At 37.8% G+C, this 21,030-nt stretch overlaps 1 protein-coding gene across 5 annotated transcripts in view; it reads right to left on the reverse strand.

The window, feature by feature from the left end:
* Positions 1 to 20,461, reverse strand: part of LOC139973483 (uncharacterized) — a 117,315-nt gene extending 96,854 nt beyond the window's left edge. For 2 of the 5 annotated variants that reach the window (XM_071980196.1, XM_071980195.1), the window contains exon 1: positions 18,927 to 19,076. The gene's annotated coding sequence lies outside the window, so the exon portion shown is untranslated. Of the gene's footprint in view, positions 1 to 11,427; positions 11,830 to 18,926; positions 19,077 to 20,440 lie in introns of those variants that run through there. The other 3 variants (XM_071980201.1, XM_071980203.1, XM_071980198.1) reach the window with 3 other exon arrangements.
* Between the last annotated feature and the right edge of the window lie 569 nt (positions 20,462 to 21,030).

Consider the following 21,030-nt stretch of genomic DNA (forward strand, 5'->3'; position numbering starts at 1 on the left):
GGTGAGGTAAAGGCCTAACTCAACTTAGGCCTACAGTATATCCTCATAACTTGGCCCTTAACAGGACGGAAGTAATATGTGAACATTGCAACATGCTCAACTGTACACCAGACTGGTCAAACTAAATGAAGTGTGCTCGACTGGTAGCCATATTTCAGGAGAAACTATGTTACCATATTTTTGGTCCTAATTAGCATAGCTGGACAAATGTGCTGTTGTCGGTTCCATGTAGGCTTATTATACAGTAAATAAGATTGCCTGTATTACAGGGAATCGTATTGTCTACTGTAGGCTGTGTCAAAAAGAGTTGCTATGCCTAGAAGGAGTACTGTCATAGATCATAAACCTAGTGCTAATATAGGATAGCCCAACTTAAGCCTAACATTTACAAGGATAGGCTTTGTCTATTTCTGCAACAGAACTAGGACTAACAGTTAGTTCCCCTGTCTCATTTTCTGGCTTATGCCTAGGTTCTATTGCAGCATATTAAATACAAATGTATGATACAAGCAGAAATATTTCAGGATTCTAACATGGAAATTATTGCCCATCTTGGAAGTCTGCTTTAACTTTAGTTACAAATACCATATTTCTTTTGATGAAAAGTGGGACACCACATTATTTTTTAGTTTAGTATAGTATTAGGTACAGTATAAGCAACATTAAAACTACCACTACCAGAAATTATATATCATTAAATAGCTAGCCTATATTAATGTTAGTACTTGCTACTAATATATATTACACAGTGCTTCCTGCCAAGCTTGTGGTGCCTTTATTCGACCATCCATCATGCTTTTGTGAAATGATAAACTGTGTAGGCTAACACGCTTCCGAAAAGTTCTCATAAAGACACATGTACTACATGTCACTTTTTAGTTTATGTATCAAAAAAAAAAATGGGTGATATATATGCAAGTGTGTTTGCATGCTGGTGTGTACTGCCACACAATCATGTTACTTTCATTGAGAGATCTGCATCCTGTACACATTACACACATTATGACCAATTAGACAGAGCCCTCTGTACAAACGCTGGACAGTCCAATTACCATATTAATGTGGTTCAACTTTTCTACACATCCACATTAAAACGTTATAACTGCTTAGACCCATGGTCTAGAAAATGTTGTCTTGCAAATTGTTTGCAAATTGTATTATTTTGCGTCTCATTTGCAACCCTGAAAATGATGCCAAATTTCATCTTTGTGAAAGTATGCAGAAATTATGCTTGAAAAACTTGACTTCAAGTGTGATACCAGAATATTCTAGCAAATTCAACTTGATAGTTCAATAGTCTTAGTCCTAACTTTATGCTATAGAGTCAAATAATGGTCACTAATACTCAAACTCCTTCTACTGTCACCCTCAAGGCATTGGTCTTCTAACATAAGATATTAATATATCTGATAATTGCATGTCAGTGGAAAATTCCCAATTCTCACTGTCTAGTCATAACTTGGGAAGATCAGAATCTATGCTATCAAAGTATGCTTTTGAGAACCTGTCAGTGATTTTCACAAACTAAAATATATAAAACTGATATACCTTGAATGAAATGTCCACCTGCTTTACACTGACTGAAATATACAGCAATGGCATAAAAATACTTTACTTAACTTAACCTAACAATACTCTCAATCAATGGCTCCAACAGTCAAATTGCTAGATATGCTATGCCAGTCACTGTAAATTGTACAACAATCAAAATATTCCATGACCATTCTGGAACGATTGTCATATTCATCTGCATCGGCAATTATGGAACAATTAATGTGTTCCCGGGGAATAGGTCATCCAGTATGGCATAGTAAAATGCTATGCAAATAGCCAAGTTGCTATACAAGTAAAACGAGTAAGTACATACAGTAGCAGTTTTGGTTCACAGTAAACCTCAAGATTTAGAGCCTTCAAATCTGCTACGTAAACAAAAATTGAGTTAGAAATAATGCCCTGGTATTTGTTTGTTTTTTGTAGTAGTCACAAACTGATCAAGACAGGTATTGCCTTTATTAAAGTAAATTACCATAGGGTACATAATCTTCGTTTTCACTTCATTCCACACTCCCTTTTAAATTGTTTTGAACTGGTAAACATCGGGGTTTCCCCTGGTATTTATTTTGTGAGGCGGCCATCTGTTTTCTTACAACTGCCTCGCAATAACAAATTTATAACTGTTTCAGACAACGAATCAAGAATGTAATGATTACAATCCAACTTGTTTGAACCCATGCCATCATTTGACATTAAAACTTGGCTGTGAACACTAAATTATAGCAACAAATATAAGTTCTTTTGCCTACTTAACATAGCATTTTTATCTAATTTTATTGTTAGAATGATTGACATTAAGGAAGTTTAACAAACTTTCCGGGCGACCATTACCCCAGATTCCCCCCCACCCCCCCCAGTATGCAAACACCCTCCAGTTTCACAACCGGTTACCACCTCTCACAGGAGAAATCCCAGGGGAAACCCTCTACATGTGTATACTTGTAAGCATGACTATAACACAGTGGCAATTCTTTGAACTTCAATAATGGCGATCCCCGTGCACTTTTACATCACGCATGCCCTAGGATCGAGGAAAGATTTATGCAGATCTAACTCACTTTTGCACTGCTGAATAATATTTGGAGTTGGCATTCACTTCAGCAAATTTCTGCTGTTTTCACTGCTAAATATCTGCAGTATATTTTATATACAGCTTGGCCTGATTTCAAACTGCATACCTTTCATGATGTATCAAAATTTTCACTATGATAAAAAAGCAAAAAGAGACAAACTTCCTAATTGTATGTACACAGAGTCACAATTAACTTCTTCACAAGACAGTTTTGTCTGTTACATTAATTAAACCTATACTCAACTTCGATCATCGTATCAGCAGGCAGTTTCCTTGTATACACACACAAGGATTGTAACTTCAATATCGTATCAACAATACTATCGCTGATCCACGAATGTTAAAAAGCCTCGGTGCATTCCAGCTCTCACTTCCTTCCAATTTACCATCTTTTTCGAGATGCCCATTTCTTTGCAGGGCAGGCATTCATCTGTACACAACACCCGGAATCTTTAACTTTCCTGTGACAAATTGAATCTGTTACAGATCGCTTACATTGTCATTTGGAGGATCCCGGTTGAAAGTTTACGAGGAATGCAATATGCCAGCAATTAATTACTAGAACGTTAGAGAGCCTCCACATCCTCGCCGCTCTGAATCAGGGAGATGGAAGATTTGGTGTATCGACAACAAATTCCTCCCTGTTGGATAAATGGAACCACCTTGCACTTGCCTCCGACATCAATCACAGAAGCTGGATGGAACAGATGTGAGGAGGACGAAAGCCAAGCAGAGCATCGTTCTGATGAGATAACAGAAACGCACGAAGATGCAGCAGCATCAGCGGCAGTACACATAGTGGCATCTTCATCATTGGACAGCTTCAATCGCCTCTCTCACTTCTATTTCCTCATACATACAAACAACTTGGAAGTTCAACTGGCTTGTGTCTTCGAGCAGACGAACAGATCTTACAACTTCAGACAGGGGAGAGTCATATCTATATATCTCTACTCAGCTGCAGCTCGATTAAAGGTGAGAGGAGAGCAGATCTACAGTACATATATGTGAATGGTGGTGGTGGGAGTACAGTACGGTAGATGCAAGACATTCATCTCATTAACTTCTACGGCAGAGCCAAACTTTAATGTGGTGGTATTTTGACGGTATTATCTTCACAGCAGGCACCTTGATTAGAAGAAGACTCCATATTAAACTCTTCAGAAGTTTTCAGTTTGTGATATTTTTATTTAAATTCATTTCACACGTGGTGGAATGACGGATTAGCGCTTATATGGACCAGGGGATACAACAGACAGTGGCATAGAAGAAATAGAACAAATCATTTGGGCGAAACTTAAAGGAATTTTTTAGTGAAAACTGGGATCCAGTCCTTCCGGTCATACCACTTTTTTTGTCTTTGTATTGCTCTAATCCTTGCCCTGTGATGAATTTTAGTTTCTGTGATAGAGTGCTTGAATTGTTGGCCCGTCCTGCTGGAAAATTTGAATCTAACACTGACTTAGGTCGAGACGGGACGTCAGTGAGGCACATTGGTCAGACTCGATCATATCTCACCTAAGCTTGGCCTTGATACAATACACAGGAATGTGTACAGACTTCAAGTACAGCTGTGAATACAAATGGTCTCACTCTAAACTTGGCCTTCATACAATACAGAGGATTGTGTACAGACTTTCGCGTACAGCTGTGATTCAAAAAATTTCTCAAATAACAAATATCTGAACAATGTTCATATATTATGAAGAAGAACTAGTTATGGAATTCTGGAATGGTTTTAACTCTCCAAAATATTGCTAACATGCAACTTAACCAGGAAATTTTCCATCTATATCGCTATATTACTTTCAGAAATTTCAACTTTCCTCGCTACAGAGTAGCTTGCTAATGAAAGCATCCATGCAGCCCCCGAAACGTAGTGCAGCGATTATGTCACTGTCACTCTTAGTTCTCCACTGTTCAAAATATATTAGATTGTGTTGGCGCGAGGTTTAAAAAAAAATCAATTTTCCTGACTCATAGGATGAAAAATCTCCAAACTAAGACTGTGGCGATGACAAAATTATGGGATTTTTTCATATACCCAATAGTTCGAGCCCCGAACGGTTAAAGTAATCCGATTTTTCATTAAAACAAAATTGCCAACTTTGCTTAAAATTTCTTCTGGCTAAAATCAAGTTGTAACTGAAACTGAAACTTTTCTGAATTACCACACATGATCAGTTGGTTGGTGTACCTGTAGGTTTTTGAGAGCAGCTCAAGATTATTTCCTAATACTAAGCAGTACTACAGGGCTGTATGTTAGGTACAGAAATCTTACAGACTCTTTAACTGATGATTGTTAACCTACTCACTGCCGTTTTAAGTCCTTAAATGTCTACTGGAAAGAGAAAAAAAATCTTGGCCGACAGCAAAATCCACAGTTGGCATTTAGCCAGTTAATATCCAGAATTTCAACGCCTGAAGAATTAGCATCATTTCATGAAGTATTGTCGACAATCATGCAAACTTGTGAAGTGGTTTAGAGGAAGGAAATGGTTTTAAGCTAAAAATGGCATGCATTTTATTTATAAACATGCGTTAGGTACAGTAGTCTCTTTAACATAAAAGCTGGTTGAACCGAACAGCAATCAAACCCAAATTGAATGTTACATTATTTGCGAAATCTCATGTACAAGTTAAACTACACGATAAGGACCTTTAAAGTTTAAAAAAACCAGGGTGGTGTAATAAGCAATATTCCCTGTTTTCAGTTGGACAGCACTATCGGATAGACTAGATAGGACACCAGACATCTCCAAATTCATGGCCACATTTTATACACTGTAGGTATGCTACATGTACTTTGTATAGGCTACAATAACACTGACATTCACTATCACTTTTCTTGCACGCACACATAATGTCAATCGTGAGCTGATTCTCTCCAGAAATATTGCGCAATCTTCATGTATATATATACTGCAGTCAATACTTCACAATTTTGCAGCTCGCAATTAAAAAGCTTGTAAATTGAAAATCAAATGACAGAAATACCGTGTATAAAAAATATCACAATGTTACATTGTAGACTTTAGTAGTGTGCTTTTCCCGGAAATGATTGCAATGAAGCATCCAACCATGTTTCTGTCAGTTCGATGATCCTTTCTCCTTCACCCTAAAAGAAATATATCCTACAATGAGATAACATATTGGGACTTTGTAACTCTCTCTAAGCTTTAAAGAGTTCCATTACCATTATAGTCTCTTACAGTGTGCAGTTAAAACAGCTGTATCTATGGTAATTACCACCCACGGTTCAAAAATCGTAAAATACTTTCGGAGACCACAGAGAAAAGTACTCTACTGAAACCTGAAACACCTGCCCAGGCTAGTACTTAAAGGCCAAACGTCCTCAGTTGTGATACACCTATGTGTATACGCTGTTGAGGTGACAACTTTTAGCCAATAACAAGTTTTCTAATTTAGGTGTTCTCTTAATATGCATATTAAAAAAAACCCATAATCATAACCACCTCACGTCAAACTCACACACACAAAGTTTGCAGCCCTTTTCCCATCTATTCTGCAGACTGTTGAAAGGTGTGACAAAGTTAGTAAACAATGAAGTCCAATAATAAAGTTTTATGACAAAGCAACTGGAAAAACAAAAGCTGGAAAAAGTTTGATGGCATAATGTAAACCAGAGCAGCTGTTGCGGCTGAGCTCAGTACAAATTAAGTATTGGCTGCATTCACTATTATAATCACACTGATATATATCAATGAACAAACAAACTGTTCATCAAACATAAAACTAATTATGCAAAGAACACCGTAAACTTCTGTTTAGTTTCTCTGGTTCACTTTAGTCACAGGGAGCAACATCGGCAGCCTGGGCTTATGACATAAGTGTTTAAATACTAGACTACAGGACGCACAGACCTGTGTAACAGCAGCCTAAACCGAACAGGAACACTGGCAGTCATTTTGATACCGATGAACGTGTATTAGAGAGGGACGAAGGGGCTAATATGACAGGGAGCTAAGGAGTCAGCAGTGGCGGAGCATCCATACAGTCAGGGGGCGGATGCCCCCCCTGACGCACTCAAATGGACTGCTGGCGCCCTTTTCAACTTTTTACCACTTTTTACTTATCCGCCATTATTGACTTTTTAATGCGCTCTCATCTACCTATTGACATTTGTCACAGTATCTGCAAATTAGCAAGGCCCGGAAAGGGTCATTTCCGGCGATCTAGGGAGTACCTTTACTAAAAAATTTATGTACGCTCCGCGCCAACCTGTGGTGGCGCTCCGCTTAGATAGTGTCGAAAGGGGCCCTACAGACCATTCTTGCCCCCCTGACCAAAACCCTTAGCTTCGCACTGATAGTCAGCCCAGAAGGCAGGCACTTTACAAGTTCTCTGAGCTGCCACAGGACTTGGGCTATAAGAATGCCGAATGGTGTGAACTTTAAGTTACACAACACATCTATCTAATAGTTTCAATTATATATTTCATTTTAGAATCATATATATCCATGTGAAAGATCATTACAGATGAGAAACACCATGGACTGCTCCTGGAAATTGAAAATTGTACGTAATTGTAACCTCCCAGATCCTAGTGTTTTCGTTTTTTACCCACCATTCGACCATAGTTTGTACGACTATTCACAGAGTGTGGTACAGTACAGTAGGTCATCAGCTTGGTGAGAGGGAGCAGGTCTTACAAACTCTTGAGTTTAACAAATCCCCTTCTCCACTATCACCGTCAACATTGCATTACTAAACCAACATTCGTTGTCAAGTTGTGTTTCCAACAGATCAATATAAAGTAAACTAACCTAAGCTCCCTATAATGGTAGAGCAGGCTGACAAGATAAGAAAGAAAGCCCTTTTGTGAAAAGCATTATTGGTGGGACTTGAACTGACCCAATGACCTACTACAAGGAAACTGTGTAAGGGAAGTAACAAGTGTGCCATTTATAGGACTCTTATCACTAATTGTGGTTCACTGTTCCATACATGTACAATAACGAAGTGCAACTACGCTTAGTAGAAGAAATTAACAAGGTTCTGTACTAAAATAAGTGACCGAAAAAAACAAGCTACCTGGGTACCCAGAAGCAACTTTTATTGACCACTCCCAGCATTACCTAAACTCCATACTTACTACCAAGTCTGGTTGCACAAAGTTGCCACAAAGCAATATGAATGAAAACTTAATTTAAATCTACACATTCAATGGAATTTGTATGATTTTGACACTGGTTTTGATTTCAAGATGGAAAACAATCCATTCAGATGCCATCAACTTGATGTATGGGGTGGTAATGTAGAAGAATGGGGTGCAGGAGAATGGGTGGTAGTCCATCACATGGCACAGGATATAGGTGGTCGGTGCTGAAAGGTATAAACCCAAAGTATGATCTACCCACGCTACAGAGTGCAATGGTTGTTTGAGAACAGAAGAGTGGAATGAAAAGGTAACTTTGACAAAAAGTTTTCTTATACATTACAGTGAACTTGAGTGACCTGGCAAGGAGGACATGTTGTTCCATACATAGTTAATACATTGCAGACTACTGTAAACTGCCTATTGCAAATATTTGCAGAGTCAACTGTTGTTGGACATATCAAATTAATTGATAGTTAAATGGTCTCCAAAGTTTAGCATAATTTGCTAAAACTGTACAAACGTATTTTCTTGGAGAGTCTTACCACCAAAATCATTCTCATGCATGCATTGACCCATTTTTTTTCACTTGTTCTTTTGTAAATTAATTTACTTTCTTTGTAAAGCGCCTTGAGCAGTCACTTTTGTTTACTGATTTGGCGCTATATAAGTCTCATTTATTATTATTATTACTGACGAAGGGTTAAATATTAGACAAAAGAGAGGGTGAATGTATTCAAAGGGTCAGCAAAAAAATGCTTATTGAAGTTTGGACAAGAACCACAAATATCAAAATTCTAGCATTCTTAGAGGAGCTACTGTATATATTGACAATCTAGGGTGAGAGACTCCTGAATGTTGTGCAAGCTTGATCACTTGCACTCTACCTAAATCTTTTAGACCAGGTTATGAAATTTATGTGGAGTAATTAGTGATACAACCAGTGCAGAAAGTTTACAGTAGGCAACCATGTTGAACTAAGTGAAACTACACTTAATAACACCAATACCCATTTTGGTGATAGCAGGAGTACATATGCAATATACACTATGCATGTCAACAATCATTATGGAATGTATGGCTTCTACAGGTAAAGAGTTCTACAGTCATTGAGAGTACTGAAAGTCTGTTCTTGCTGGAAAGTTTACATTGAAGCATCAAAACATTGCAAGAAGTTTTTTTTTCATTGATTGGATCATAGCTACATTGGTACTATATTCTTACCACACATGTAATGAATATTGCATCCAGCCATGTACACTGCATCTGTACATGACTGAAATATTTGTGACAATGAAAACGACCAAACACTCTTAAAGGAAACTCTTCTCCGCTTTGCAAATTTCTTTAGAGCTATGCTTGGCAATTACGTTAATTGCTGTTATATAGTGTCATTGTGTGAAAATGTTTGGTTTTTAAAAGCAACATTGCTGCCCTTGAAATCAATTACAGCAATATTTTCAACTGCAAAAAGCTTTTCTAAATTGGCAACTCATTCAGATAACCCCCTCCCCCCCCCAAAAGAAAAAAAAAAAAATAGTAGAAGGATTTATTAAAAAAGTTTGCATTTACTTTGGCTCTATATTAAATTTGCCGAAGCCTTAGTCTTACATTGCTTTCACGGTGCTGTCTCTACCATATTTATCTTTAGTATACTCTAGTCAATAAAGTGGTCAGGGTTTACATCTTAAAGGGTATGAAGAATCGCGCACAAAGAAACGTCTCATGCCGGTAATCTGACCTAGTTTCGAATGAGGTGTAACAGAAGTGTTAGACACCACCATCGATCCCAGAAAATACACACACAGCTTGCTACAGTCGGTAATTAGACACTAGTGTACAGTCAATACATACAGCTACGGTCAATACCCATAACACAGTGTACATAGCAGCGATGGACATTTCAGGTCTAGATAAAAGATAACAAGGTATCACGTTCATTACTGTCTGCATTTTGTAGCGACAAGAAGAAAATGTCATTTGCAAGCAACGGAACAAAAAGCGATCACGTGACTGCAGGTCACCCTGTGACGTACATGTGCAGAGTCGGTTGAGGAAAACTTTCGATCAAGCTATTCACTTTAGCACTAACACTAGGCTGATACGACACTCTGTAAAACTGTTATTATCAAAATGCCAACGAATTGCACATAGTAAGAGGCTGCGAAAACACTTCTGAAAACCGAGATCAAAGTTTCTTTTCAAAGTTAAGAATTGGTTCACTTTCTTACGAGAAGTATGTGGGAAGTCCTTTGCTATTGTTTCCCGTTCGCAGTACACTCGTCAGAATGACATCCCACGGTGACCTGTACGTTCACGAGCTTTTACGCATCACGTTTCTGGTCAGTGAGAATCTGCTAACCTTGACATCAGATTTCTCTAAATATCTGTCTCTCTCGACTACACGGGAACCACAGTTTTGTTTGTGTACTAAAGTACTTAAGTATGTTTATTTCACCTCCAGCTATGCATTTTTGAATGAAGCTGTGTGATCTACACTTATTTCAATCGGGTTCTCGCTCTCAATAACTTGGAGATCTACATGTCAAATACACAAGTCTCCAAGGTTCAGTGTCATATAATAATAATCATAATAATAATAATAATAATCATAATTATAATAAATGAGACATATATAGCGCCAAATCAGTAGACAAAACCCACTGCCCTAGGCGCTTTACAAAGAAAGCAGATTAATTACAAAGAACAAGTGAAAAGATGGGTCTTAAGTTGACTTTTAATGTAGAAAGTTTAGAGCATGTTTGAATGTGATCTGGTAACGTGTCCCAGAGATAAGAGTCAGAGTATTCGAAGCTTCTATAACCATAGATCTTTAAGCTTGGTTTAGGAACAGTTAAATACAGATTGTTGGAGGAAAGAAGTGTGGGAGTTGGAATATATGGCAAGAGAAGTTTCGACAGGTACACAGGCTGTTCCAGATGATGAGCACAAAAGGTCAGAAGAAGTAGTTTATACTGAATTCTGTAGCTGATAGGGATATACTGTAATAGACCCAGGAAGGTTCCAGTAAGTTCTACAGGGCACATCACCATACATAGTATGTTATAGACTATACTATTGAGAGTAGATGCCACACCAGTGTGATACAAGGCATATATGTTATCTCTACATTTACAGTAGGCCTTACAGGAGGTGGATGAAGATAAAAAGAGCTGTGAGCACTTCATCACTCTATGGCGTAATGTAATGTCAAAATATAGTATTTGTAATCTGAATGAAAAGACATCATTTCACCTTGTCATCATGGTAATCTGACAGATTGTCGCATCAGTTTTATACATTTATGTCAAGATGTCAGAGTCACATGTTTAAAACTTTTTTTTGTTTTACATGCAGATTATGGGGCGACACCAATAACATCCGATAACATCCATTTAATTGAGCCATTCAATGCATTGAAGTATTTTGTCGTGAATAAAACATTCCCTCTTGAAACGATAACTCCATTTTAAATTATTCTAAGCTCTACCCTGTAACTGGCGAGAGATTCTACCCCTCCACTTGAACGCTGTGTGGAGATCAAAGCATCCTCTAAACCTCAACGTCTCGATAAACTCCAGCATGGTCTGGCATGGAGTATGATATAAAGTTACCTACTGAGCTACTACACAAATTATATATATAGATACACCCTAATTAAGGATGTACATTACCACATTACCAGTGACTGATACTGCACCACATCAGACCAGACTGCCAGGCAAGAAAATAGCCACTGTTATCCCAGTAAAACTACAGCATCACACACCCCCACCCAATGACCACTCAACTGCTGGAGTACTGTACATGTATCCAAAATTCCCTCAAGTAGAACAACAGAGGTCTGATGACGAAGTACAGCATTTGAAGCTGTCACCGCCTTTTGCTTCAAACTTTAAAACTACTCTTTTCGGGGCAACTGTAACACGCTGTCTGTACGACTGACTAGTAGAGAAGTATTGGATGTCTTGTGCAAAGTTTGCAAACAGTGCAAATAAAAAAGTTGCTGGTTGTAGTTCCTTACACACAATGGAAGCCACAACATGCTGTATACCTACTAATATACAGTTTTACTTTCTCTGAACTTTGGCCAACTTTTGACTGATAAAAGTAAAACTTCCTTGTGCAGAAGGAGTGCCAGTACTGTATGGTAAGTGATGTGGTGTGTATGTATGTCTACCTTGATTACTGTTGAGTGTGTGAGTGCCTGCCCTTCAAGAATCAATTTATTTTCTTCTCTTACTGTACCTCTCCTAATTCAAGTTTCCTCCCTTCTGCACTAGATCGTACAGAATACTGGGAAGAAGGTTAGGGTTTGTCCCTTGTATCTTGAAATAACATCAATGGAATCATATGAATGTTAAAGTTAAGGAAACTGAAGCAATTCTGAAGTTCTGTAACACTTTTGGAGAAGTGCATTACTATTGGCAGGGTATAACTTAATGTTCACATTGTGAGAAGCAGTTTCCAAGTTTATTAAAACATAAAACACTGAAAATTGTATAAATATGTTTTAATGCATTAGTGTCAAAACTTGCATAGATCTACAAATTTGCATTATTTGTTCAGCAAGCTACCCATTTTGCAAATCACTTCGTTCGGCCATACACGATAAACTTTTCAGACTGGATAAATGTCCTGAACGAGTTCAGAGGGTTGGATACCCCAAAGAAACCCTTCATTGCTTTAGTGTGTTGGTGTGAGTATTAACACAACCCCCAGTACCTATATTTCCAAAAGTATATATTTGATACATTCGAGCATCAAGTTCTTCATTAATGAAACACTTTTGGCAAAATTAGCTTGCTGAAACCTTCTCATTTTTCATGGTTCATCATATGAGCAGCTTAAACGAAGTTCCATTTTTGGAAAATGAACAGTTTTATGTGTTTCCTTGTCAGAAACACAGAGAACCACTTCAAGGGCTTGCCTGAGAATAACCAAGCTGCCATGATATTGATTTCCAACAAACGTTTTTAATTGGTTTAAAGAAATGCATAAATGAACACTACATGTTTATGAATACTTTTAGAACATACAGCACCCTTGATTAAATAGTGACTTATATCCACCAACCCTGTTATACACTTTAGCCACAGCTCATATACTACACACGGTACTGTACTACACACAGTACAATATGTGGAATAGTATATACAGTAGGTCTTCAAACACCACAATTTCATGGTTGCCTGCTAGTGTTATTTGTTTTTAGTCATAGTTTACGCAGATAATAAACCTTGCTAAATAATTTATCTGTTGGCTTTAAAGTGAACTTTAATAAGAAAAGGGAATTATTGATATATCTAAAAGATGAGCTGATGGAAACATAATTATGACAACAGATGTTTATTCGTTGCATGCACTTAAAGTTACCACAAAGAACACACACAACATGGAGTACTGTACCTCTTGATGTGTGTATGTATGCCTGTGTTCTCCACTGGAATATCTTTCTACAGAATTCCAGACTGGAATTACTTTATAAGAAATAATTAACCCCCTGAAAGTAGCTGGTCTGCCAATTAATGCTACTCACTGTTAAAATTAAACCAAACATGTCATGTCTCATTTTTAAGGAACAAGATACATTGCGCCATATGTTCAGCAATTTGTATACTTTTGTAGAAAATAAATAGAAATTATGAGAAGCTTCTCGTTTAAACAGAATTGTACACTCACACCGAAAGTAACTGATTAATATACTCTACTCATTGATGATGTACTTCTGCTCACAATGTCTCTAGGAGGGAACTTAAACTTGATAAAGCACATGTATGATTTCAAATGTGTGCTAATGTGTACTTGTTTGTGCAGAAATGCTTAGTTACAGTAAACATACAGTTAACTGGTATAGCAGGTAAGGGATGTAAGGAGAGTTTAAAGGGGGAGGCAGGTAAGCAGGGTTGGGGGCAGGTAAGGGGTGTACGTAGAGTTGGTAGGGGGGTTAAGGGATGGGGTGTGAGGCAAGTGGATGAGGTGACAAGGGTTGATATCTACATATTACAGTTCACAAGTCTGCTATTGTGTTGATAAATGTATTTCCAATGTACCAATAACTGAGAGCTGATGGATCAGTACTAAGCCACAACTACCTTGTAGTAGGCGTGTACTCCTTTGGCATTGTAAGGCAACTCCCTGCATCCCTTTCATAGTTCAGGAGCTCCAGTCTTTTCTAACAGTTTATCCTTATGCTACTTGAGTTCTACATGTATAAATATACATGTATGACTCCCATGTCAATGGGGATTTTCAGAAAAAATGATGATTCCATTAGATTCTGTCAAAGTCGTTACAAGGTTGGATTGACAAATAGCTATTTACTTCATGGACTTATTGAACATATTGAAAATTTTCCGCAAAGCTTTGACATCATTCATTATTATTATTTTTTTTTTTTTACCTATAGATCAAATATCTCTAATCAATACACACTTTTAAAAATTCAGATTTGTCTGTTGTAAACATGACTTCCAAGGTCTATTTCTGCCAGCAAATAAAGTTACACTGGTTTATACCGCATGTTCAAGAACTTGTAGCTTGTGTAGTACTCTATGTTAGCTGCTCTAAATGGTAGAGGTACTTCAGCAACTCACAATAAAAAAAAAAGTTGCAAGGTGACAAATATGCAACTTGCTGGTAGATGCCTCCATCATCACAAAGATATGGAGTTTGGCATACACAAACTACTTGACAGTAGGTATGTTGTATGAACAGTGTAACTAAAGCTAGGCACTTGGGGGGGGGGGGGAGAGTTGCCTGAGATCAGCATTGAGCTTTTAACTTCCATTGTTGTGTGCTATGAGTACAATTTGACCCAATGGTAAAAGGCATTAAATAGCAGCACTGCATGTAAGTAAGACAGCTTATAGTTTCCCAATTTGTTATGTTGTCCAAAAGAATATCCCTTAAAAGTTTAGTGACAGTGGGTCAGATACCAAGCACAAGGTTAAATATGCACAGTGCTTCAAAAATTTGTTTTAATGTTGAACACCAAGCTCAGGGTCTGCTCCTCAACGTAGGTCTCACTTTTCCTGATTCTAAGGTCAAGAAATTCATACAATAGAGATTATTAATGTAAAAGTGTATACTCTGGACTTCAAAATGGTAAGAGACCTTTTCTTATTGTGGTTGTATTTTGCACCACCCATAAAGTCTACAATGCAGTACTCGGATACAAAGTGTGTGGTGCCTTGACAGCTGACACTCTTTACATATGAGCTAGTTACATGATCAGCAAGCTGACTTGATTGTTACCCTCCTGTCTGGTTGAAGAAGCTTATGTAAAGTTCCTGTTTCAATTTATTTGAAATGCCCACACATGATATTAAGTTTTAGGTGAAATAAGGTGACAAGTTAGATTTTTATCAAAATGCACTCGAATGTAACAAGATTTTTCTAGGCTTTCTGCATATATTTCAAGCTGCAGTTTGCCTTACATTTGAAGAGATACTGCTGGCCAGTGGAAAGCAGGTCTTGTTGTTTGGAACAATGACAATTATGAAAGTGACCTGGGAGGGCTGTAAAACAAAATTCACTACACTAATGTGCACATGGAAAATAAAAGTAAACTTCTGGTTTGGACTGGACCTTAGCATAGCAGTTATTTGAATGTTTGTTACAACACTGGGTTCGTGGCTCTCCAAGGATCACGACCTTAGTTCTTTTCAACATAGCCACTGTGCCCTCTATCAGTAGTTACTTTTAAAAACAGTTGCAAACTCAAGAATACAATTTCCACAAAATGATGAAACGGATGTGAAATCCAAGACTTCCGTCATGAAGGAAATCAGACAATTTGTACTTTGAACTTAAAGTCAGGTTTAACACAAACAAAAAGGAACATAAGATGGGTTGACCCCATCCATTGTTTTCCATGGAATGTGCCAATATACTTTGAAGTTTATTCAATAACCAGTTTCTGCCTCAAATTGTTCTTGTGCAAGAAGAAATTTATACGGTATAGCAAGTAGCAAAATACTATGTAAATTTGCAAAATGGGCAACTTGCTTGATAAGTTTTCTTATCGATTGTGATATGTCTTTCATTGTAAACATTGTAACATATGCATGAAAATGGAAAAATCAATCAATCAATCAATCAAATCAATCAATCAATCAAGTGCAAAGTGCTAGATCTATACAAACTGTGCAAATGTATCATATTTTATGAGACAAAATTCAGATCCCTCCAAACTGCTACACACAATTTGAAATCTTAATTATTCCCTTGAGCTCCTGTGGTGATCCACAAGTTAGCAGCAAAAGGCACACATGCATGGAAAAGACATGTGAATGTGATGCAAATATATAGCTAGTATGAAAGACCCTTTGCCATGCACCAATGAGCAATCTGCATATGTTGTATTGACAACTGCCAACTCCCCCCCCCCCCCCCCCGTCCAATCCTCTCTTCCATATTCCCTCGATAAATGTGTTACACCATACAAATGACACTTCACAAGGAAGGCCAACAGCTGTCTAGACAATAGCTTCCACATTCAGAGGATTGCTGCAATTCATAATTCTTTTACTTACTGTACACAAAAGTTCAATGTTTCCCTTTTCTCATGACCTGAGCTACATAGCCTACAATAAATGTGGAACAAATTACAAGCAACACTGAACTATGCCAATCTTGGAAGTGATGGCAATGCTTGCCCTAATAGCTTGCATCTGTGTTAAGTACCATGAATTCTTGCTAGAGACATGGCTATTCATTCAAAATGTACATGTATGGAGTCACGGTTCTCATCACAATCAACCATATATTCAGTTACCGCTTGCTAACTTTTGTGTTTCTGCTCCAATACTGTGTGCATGGATCACTTTAGTTTACACAATGTACTGTGGGTTGATAATGATAAAAAATTAACCAATTTTGCTGCTGTACAATATATGTTAGTGGAAACGGTCTAATTGAGCCTAGATGTGCTAAACAACATTAAGTTCATCATTCATTCAATTTATAAACAATGTGAATAAATAAAATTAGTAAAACTGTTGAATGTTTCTTCGATCCCTTCAAGCATATCCTGCACACATGGAAATCGCAATTTAGTGACAATGCACATAAATCCTGTAAAGTGCTACAAATGCTTGTTTGAAACAATACATGATCAGATTTTAGCGACGAATCTTGACCTTTTGAGCATCCAAATAGCACATGTGAGTATATACTGGATTACCAAAGGCATGGTTGTTTTAGCAACTTGATTTAAGCTCCTCCCACTCTCACAGGTAAATATTGTGATTTTAGGACAAGGAGGATGATGGATCAAAGATGTAACAAATACAAGCTTATTTCTGTAGCTGAGCCACTCAGGAGACTACTGTCGAACCTAAATTACGTTCAGTACATTACTGTACAAAAGATATAACTTAAAACATTTCACTTAGCATCATAGCCTTTGGAGCCACTAAGGAAATTTATTTAAAAAAATATTTTTGAAGTCTTCTGTACAGATGGCAACACATTCATATTGCAGAAACTATCCCTGACTTAACCTATCATTACGCCCAGAGTTTGTTCAGTACACCATATCACAACTTAGCCTACTTAGGCCTAACTTAGTACAACTACATGAGGCATATGCCTTGAATTACACTAACCAAATACAGATGCAGTGTTCTCCACAAGGGCTTTTTCTTGGGGGGGGGAGGGGAGGGGTGGAGGTGGCCCGCCAGAGTGAAAAATGTAGAACCCCAAAATAGTGACTGCCCCTCTACAAATATCCTGCTCCCCCCCCCCCTCCCCCCGAAAAAAAATCTGCACTCTGATAAATGTTGCCCATACCACTAATATTTCAAATGTACAGAATGTTTAATAAGCCGCTTTTTATTGCATGTTTTATTTTTGTATCAAAGATTCATCATTCTACTAATTTTTTGTTGAATCGTCATGAAGTGAAATGATCTCTCCTACATAATTGACTTATTTACGCATATATGCGGCCTTACGAGATGAATAATAACACTGGGAAAAAATTTATTATAAATATTATTCGAAGATAAACATGTGTACAAAGTAAGCAAATCATGACGCCGGAAGCCGGCAATGTGATTACACCTTTAAGCAGGGAAAAACCTTTCATTTATTGAACAACTGAAAAATTGTGAATTTACTTCATGCAAGTAGGCCTATCCTTGACTGTAGCTACATTATGCTACAACTGTCTCAGTAATGATGGGCCCCTCTTACCTGGGCTAGTTACTTGTTAGACTAACTTTCATTTTATTATTGTTGGTCTAGTAGTGTGCATGAAATGCATGTAACCGACTGAGAGAATGTCACGGTTCAACAAATTCTTGTACTGAATGAATCTTCCATGCAATTGGGGCAAGAAATAAAGTTTCAGTAACCAGGCTACTTACTTGTCAACTATTTGTTTTCTTTTTAAAATAACTTAAGACTAGTCTACTGCCATTATAGCATGAGGGGGTTTACTGTCCCGGTGCATTTCTGCGCACCTCATGCAGCGACCCACAAATAATCCCCCTGGATCAAATATCTGTGTAGAACATTGAGATGCGGTAACAATTTAGCAGTGAGTCACTGACAGTGTATTGTAACTATATGTAGGCACAGCACTAGCCTATCAATATTTCCAGCCTAGGCTCAGCTTGAACTATTACTGCAGTGTTCAGACTAACAAATAAGGCCTAGGTCCTACTAGAAGTTAGTCCTAGCCTAGGCTGCTTATAACCTTTAGTATGGGACAACCTAATGAGTAGGCCTAAGTTAGTTGATCTGGTTTCAACCTGGGAAAGGTATCCACTAATCATGTACTATGACCCAACAAAGGAATCTGTAAGACTATGCCTAGCAAATGCTACTGCAAGTGTCATCGCATCGAGTTCCTTTCACATATATACGGCCCTATGTACGTTACCGCTAGTGGCATTCGCTCAACTTACGTTGATTGATAACGTACACAGCAATAGTATTTACTACATACTGTGTTATCAAATGTACACTCCACAAAGCACGAGTGAAGCCTAGCGTTATGTATACAAATAGTATGGAAAGGTTCAGCCTAACGACGTTGTTGGAACAACTTTTTAACGACAACACTTGACCAAGAGTTGCAAATCTCTGCTTTTCTGAATATTTCCAGGATCAAAAGTTACCAAAACACCTTCTGCTAAAAGAATATGGCTATAAGAAGACACTATTACAAACCTGTCACTTATTATCAACAGAAAGATCCAATCCAGTAAGAAGTTTTTGATCTACCAGTTCGGGAGTGCACGAAGCCAGACAGATCGAAAGTTTGGGGCGAATGTGTGATTTGCATGTGACCTTAGGTCAATTCAACTTTCCGAAAACTTTTTCCAACCAATCACAAAGAACATCCCATAATATTCGGCTTTGAATGCTACTGCGCTTGTCCCACATGAGTCTCAGGACCTAGTAAGGTACTTGACAAGGATGAACCAGAAATAGCAATTTGGATAGCACGAACCTTGACAGCTACGGTCCAAATGTTTTCTAGATACATGGCATATGTCTCCTTTAACTGAATACTCTTCTATCGGGTACTAGGGCCTTAGTTACAACATAATATATCCTTTGACCTAACACATATACTGAAATTTAAAATACCAAATAATAAACAACTTTTCATAAGAATTATCTCTTAATGTTAATGTACCACCTAATCTTGCTAGGTGATTCGTCTAGTTATGAAATATTCACGAAATATGCAATAAATAGCCTACATACTCTATAGATAACAGTTATTAATGCAATTCAGTGGATATGGTACTGTCCAACGTGGAGAGAATGTGCCATGTGGGGAGAGGGGCAGTGGGGGTAGTAATTATAGTATAACCACCACCATCCCTCCCATGTTCACAGTTATAACAAATATTTAAATTAAACACATAAAAATGGGGGAGGGGGGGGGGGGAGAAGCCTCAAGTGGACACAGATATCGCAATATTCAATGTACGTATATAAGTGTATGTATACCTTTATCAGGGTAGTACAAGTCAATTTGAAGTAGTGTACATCATCAGTGCGCCATCAAGAAGTTGGGTCAGTTATTTCGATGAAGTTTTTTTGTATACTAAATCTCCCGGATTTCAATTGTTCTGTAACTGATCATGAGGACATTGAAACCGAAAGAACCCTCCCATCCTTTTACGAAAGACAGTTTATGCTGTCATTAATAATTATATAATAATAACACGTCGACTTATATTACTCCTCAAGACAACGGAAACGATAAGAACATGAAATATCATATAAGAAGGTCAAATGGATGGGACCTTGGTCACCTATTCGTCAAAATCGGCAATAATAACATGTAATATTTTGACTAAACAAAATCAATTTAATATGTATATTTTTTGTCATCTGACCTCTGACACTGGTTTTGTTTATATAATTACATAACCGATTACGAATTGCACACATAAACTAATGTTATCCATTGAATACAATCCGAGTGCAAAGCAGGGGGGTAGGAAGCTTCCAAAAAGTGGGGGGGGGCAACATCAGAGGGGCACTTTCTCATTCCACAACCACCACTCGTTGTGCTATAAACCGATACACACCAGCCATATCACTTAAATATATATGATGTGGAAGTATAGGGCACATTTGCTATTTTGAAAAAAAAGTGGGGGTTCGTGCCCCCCGGCTCCAACCCCCTGGTGAAAAGAATGTGAAACTTGAAGCGTATAACTTACCTTGGAGTTCCAGTATTGTACTTGAGTTATGATGCTTTGTTACTATATGCCAGGCAATGTTAGTACCTTATCGTGGTATGATACTTGTCAAGAAGTAAAAATTATGCACTGTGATCGTAACCAAATGAACAACTCAGCGCCGTACTGGATGTTAAGAAAGATCCCGGTAGCCTTTGTTCCTCCTGCTCTAACTTAAGAAAAGTAAACTTCGAAGAACATGATCACTCGACCGCAGCCGTACGTGGTTGAAATTGTTGAGATAGTTCAACTGCGGCATCAAAGTGCATTCCATTCCTCGATTCAACTTGGAAGAAAGTTCAGACGGTCCCATACAAAGTTAGCAGGGTGATGAAAGTATAGCAGATTTAACCTTTTCTAGGAGAGCCTGCCAAATACGTGTATGAGTTGGGTACTAATCATGCAAATCAATTGATCCATTTATAATATTACCGATCACCGATATTACAATCGCAACGTCAGGGGGGTCTATATGTCGATCTTTGTTCTAGCATATTGATACTCGATAAAAACGATGGAAAAATCTCTGGAGATTCTGGTCACCAGCCAGTCAGATATTTGCACCTACTGTA

This window comes from Apostichopus japonicus, chromosome 9, assembly GCF_037975245.1.
Source record: "Apostichopus japonicus isolate 1M-3 chromosome 9, ASM3797524v1, whole genome shotgun sequence".
In the NCBI taxonomy this organism is placed as follows: domain Eukaryota; kingdom Metazoa; phylum Echinodermata; class Holothuroidea; order Aspidochirotida; family Stichopodidae; genus Apostichopus; species Apostichopus japonicus.